The sequence below is a fragment of the Vidua chalybeata genome, chromosome 5, assembly GCF_026979565.1.
Source record: "Vidua chalybeata isolate OUT-0048 chromosome 5, bVidCha1 merged haplotype, whole genome shotgun sequence".
NCBI lineage: Eukaryota > Metazoa > Chordata > Aves > Passeriformes > Viduidae > Vidua > Vidua chalybeata.
Genome location: NC_071534.1, coordinates 17,171,330 through 17,176,111, shown reverse-complemented (window position 1 = coordinate 17,176,111; position 4,782 = coordinate 17,171,330). Strand labels below are relative to the sequence as shown.

Sequence of the window (4,782 nt, the reverse complement as noted above, 5' to 3'; positions counted from 1 at the left end):
TGCATTGGACAAAGGTATTTTCACCAATCACTTTAACTGTGATATTTTCCCAACCTTTCTGTCCTTATAAATGTAATACTAATCAGGGAAATTTTCACAGGGTGTGTGTAAGAGAGAGACCCTAACTTCTTGTACTGCAAATATGGGGACAGCTCAGCTCAAAGCTCAGGCTCTCCTCCAAGCAATGCAGTGAAGGGAGCATGAGTGGATGCATCCTCAAGGAATATGCAACCACCTCTGGGCAGGAAACTACAGCAGCAGGGTGTGGTAAACCAGGGAAGTGTGAAGGTGAGGGCTACTGCTAATAGAAGTGGCTTGGGGGAATTTTGAGACAAACTAATTGCACGAGTTAGCAGTTGTCTCATGGGGAACCTCTCTTAAAACAATCTTGCAGAGTGTCCATGAGACAGTAGTTCTGATGACCTTGCTGAAAGGTCTGCTATGAGGCAGAGGAGCAAGAATGGAGGAATAAGGAAGGACTTCTCTGACTCTTTTCCTAAGTGTGAAATGCTAATTCTAGATAACTTTGGATTTTAGTGGAGAAAAACAAAATATCTAAAAATAAAATATCCTTTCACAAGAGCCATACTCTGTTTAGAAACTGCATTTATTCTCCAGCATTTGCTAACTGGACCATGGCAGGACTTCAGAGCATCATTTTCCACTCATAATGCAGCTTCTAGCACTGCTAGTGCAGTCTTTTGCCATTTTATTCAACAACTTTCAGGTGGGAAAATGGGAGAAAGGGGAAGTCTGCTGTACTGCACTTCAGGAAACCACCCTGGGCCCTGATGGCATTGCATTTGCCAGTTGGGTGCTCTCGGGGAGATGGCAGCACTCGAGGGCCCCACCAGACAGGGGAGGGGCTCTCAGCTGGTTGAACATAGCACACGTGCTTGTGGGGGGACTTGTGGCATGGTAGGACTGAGGCATCCTGTGCTCATCTCCTGAGGTATGTCTCGGTCAAATGCACGCTGTCTGGGAGGCCAGAATACCCCTCAGAATGGTGAAACAGCCTGGAAAACATATTTGCCCATTTTTATCCTGGTACTTTAGCTGAACTCACCTCCATAGCAGAGACAAGTAATTTGAGCATTCTGAGTCTTAGTGTCACCAGCTACAAAAACGGGGTTAATATCAAGCTTACCTACTTTCCAGTGAGTTGCAGCTAATTAGAGTTAGCGTTAGTTAATGTTTGCACAGCCTTGGGATGTGAAAATGGTAATATCATGCTCAGTATTACTCCTGGTGCCTAGACACCATGATTCTTCATATCCAGAGCAGTCAATTAAATTAGCTGGAAGTGGAGAGATACAGCAGTGAGGAAGGCAGAGGAGATACAAACTTCATACTGATACATGATGGCCTGCAGCTGCAGAGGGCAGGGAAAGCTCTGTTCCTGCTACTAAGGGAGCCAGAGAAACAGATCTGTTTGTATAGGAGTGCAGATGTTCCCCAACAGCTTTGGGCTGCACTGCAGCAGTCCACTGGCTGAGGAAGGGAAGGGTCAGTTCCTGACAGATTTATGGGATAGAGGGCTCTGTTTAATCCTCACATGGCTTTTGCTCATAATGTGTTGAGGATGCTGATTTCCTGTGAGGTCTTCTGGACAAAGCAGAGCAGCACTTCCCAGAGAATGAAGACCAACCCTGCCTCATGTCTATCAGCTAGCAGCATCCCTGGTGGGGAGTAAGGAAGTCTCATCCCAGTGGGCAGTACAGGACAGTGTTGCACCAGCCACAGTGCAGAACAGCACTGGGCATAACACAGCCTGTTAGGTGCACTGTCTTGAACAGGGGATCCATTTCACCCATGCCAGCTGTGGGGAGCAGACACTCGGGGACTGTAGGAGAAGTAGAGTGGAACAGAGCCATCTCTGTTCCCAGCAAGACACTGCTCTGAAGGGAAAAATCATTGGACTTTCTTGAAGCCCAAAAGGGGGAATGTATAAGTGTGTGATGCCATTTCCCAAACCTGGACTTTGTCCAAGACACTTGGATTAATACCATATTTTATGGTGATTAATCGGGACTGACTACCCATATCAGGACCATGGCTTGCAACCTTTCAAGAGCCATCCCCAGTCATGCAGAAGTCTGGCCACTTGCAGAGATGTGACCCACCAGGAAGGCAGAGGGAGGATTGTCACACTCTGGATCACCAGTGCTGTTTCTTAGAGCTCCCCAGTGCTAACCTACGTATTAGCAAAGGATTTGGCTAGAGCTCCTGGCCAGCTTCCATACTCTGCAATTGCATTCTGCTGCCTTGAAATCCCCCTCCTCACACACATGCACAAGCACACCCCATGGTTTAAGAGGGATACAGAAGCTGTCACTGCTTTCTGTCCAAAATCCCTGCACAGTGGTGGAGGTGGCTTATCCTTCTCAGGAACATACTCTTATTTCAGTGCCACAAGACATGAATTATGTGCCTGGAAAGGTTATAAAAACACTTTGGAAACCTTTGGAAGGAAGGTGCAATCTTGAGATGAAAAGTGATATTAAAATGTCACCTGGTTTGACTTCTGGCATGATCAAGGCCTCAGGCTTGGACTAGGGGGAGGTGTCCTTGTGACGCTGGGAAAGATCTAAGCACTAAGCATATTCCATTTATGAAGTCATAAAGATGTCAGTACTGGGTAACTGATTTAGGATTTTGTTCTTCCTTTCTCCTCCTTTCCCTGTCCTGTAGATTTTCTTCAGCCTCCTCCTCCTCCTCACACTCTGTTCTCCTCCCAAAGAAGCCAAGTATCTCCTGCTGTCAGAATGATTATTCTCCCTTGTATTAGAATGAATGATTAGTCTTTGTCTAGTTGCCTCCATAATTAAGTGCTGCATGAAAGAATATTTTTATAAGTAACCAAGGCAGTTGCTCCCTCTGGAGCTGTTGGGAGCATGGTACAGCTCTCCACTGGCTTATAGGCAGAGAAGTGGGTGTCCTGCATGGAAAGGCATTCACAGACAACCCCTGTCACGGGTGCTGCATTCTCAAGCTGTGCTTGTAGCTGGGGCATATTCCTCCCAACAATGCTGTGTGCACATGATGATGCATTTGGATTCATTTATGGGCTGCTACAGATACCCCACCTGATGTGTGTTTGCAAAGGGGCACAGACTCAACCCCAGGTACCCTGTCCTATGTAGGTTTGTGCACTCCTGACCCAGGACTGAGTCTCTGCATACCTCCAGCTTGTCTTTCTCATTTCCCTGACTCAAAACCATCAAACTAGTCCTTTCCTGTCTCTGTGTACCCCCTGGATAAGCTCCATATTAAGAGAAGGCTTTTGAGGGAGGGCTGGGGTAAGGGAAGAGGTCTTGAGTAGAAAAGGGATATTAGACAAAATAAAGCCTAACGAACACCCCACCCTTCCTATAAATATCCCAAGAGCTCCTCTGCTTCCTAGCAGCACTAATGAGGCTCAACAGGAGTGATGGAGGGCAACAAAGGAATCACTGATGAACAATCAGAAATGGTGCTTGGCTGCTAATCGGACTAATGAGCTGCTTTGCATAAGATGAGAGGGAGGGAGGAAGATGAGCAGATGGGCTCTTGGAGGGAAGGCCAGCGGCAGCAGGAGTGCCACAAGGAGTGCCCTACAGCATGGCAGCACTGGCTGCTGTCTCTCTACTCCTTCCTGGCAGGAGACACTGACCATGAGAGGGCCAGCACTGGGCAGCTCTGCCAGAGTGGCTCAGGCACAACTGAAAGCCTGGTGTGAACCACGACTTATCACAACATGCCTCAACCCACATGGCAGTTCTTGTATCATCCCTGTGCATCAGAGAGGTTAATCCAATCATTCGCTGAGGAAAGGGGGAACACATCTTCTGTAACTCCAGTGGCCAAGACACAGACATGGGGAACTCCAAAGTACAATTCATACTACTCTTAGATATATCCAAATCAGAGCAGAGGTGTCAGACTCTGAAAGTGTATTTACCATGGAGGGCTGGATTGATTCTCCACTTATCTATCTTCTGAGAGACACCAGCTGACCAGCTCATCAGGCACATACCCTGGGGGTTTATTATCCCTATGAAGGGGATTAGCATCTTGTTCCCTACATTTTTCCAGTAGGAACAGGGGTCCAGTTGTAGGTGAGAAACTCAGGTTTCACAGTGAATTAGCAGCTGTGTTACTGGGAAGGAAGGTATAAGAGAAAGAGCAAGAGACAGACTGCAAAGGAGATATGCTAGTCTGTGCCTCCATCAGCCATGTATAGGCAAACCATAGCTTAATCCCAGCCCACATAAAAATATCGACAAAGATTTTGGGACTTAAGGGACTTAAATGCCTGGTGCATTCCAGCAATGCATGTCAGGTACACAAAGAGGATTTCCCAGCTTGAGGATATGACACAGGCAAAACACATTTGAGTAACTTTTCCTTGGCACATTAGTACCATTTCTACTATGCTTGCTAATGGGAGACCAGAGGGACTATGGTTTCCTGTTTTGCTTTCTGCACCTGACTGCTGATCCTTCAGCACTGCTAGGTGAGAGCAGATCTACCATCTCTGTCATCTTATTTCAGACCCTGACTATTTTTCTGAGGCTGTGGGCAACCATGCAAGTCATGATCTCTATTGCAATCCAGAAAATCCATCTGCTAATAGCTGTCTGAGGTCTGTCAATGTGTTTCCCTTTCACAGAAGCTCCCAGAACAGCCAGAAAATGGTAACGACTGTGCAGCAAGAGCAGCAGGTTAGAAAGGCTGCAGCATTGCTCTTGTTTGAATTCAGAAGCAGATGCTATAATTTATCTTGCAAATGGAATTGTAGGA

General features: G+C 46.8%; 1 long non-coding RNA gene across 1 annotated transcript; it reads right to left on the bottom strand.

Annotated features, from left to right (window-relative positions):
* Positions 1–712: 712 nt before the first annotated feature.
* LOC128788900 (uncharacterized) lies at positions 713–2,558 on the bottom strand. Its single transcript, XR_008431247.1, has 3 exons — positions 2,513–2,558; positions 1,148–1,297; positions 713–1,016 (listed from the first exon to the last, which is right to left on the bottom strand). It is a non-coding gene; the product is annotated as an uncharacterized LOC128788900 (long non-coding RNA).
* Between the last annotated feature and the right edge of the window lie 2,224 nt (positions 2,559–4,782).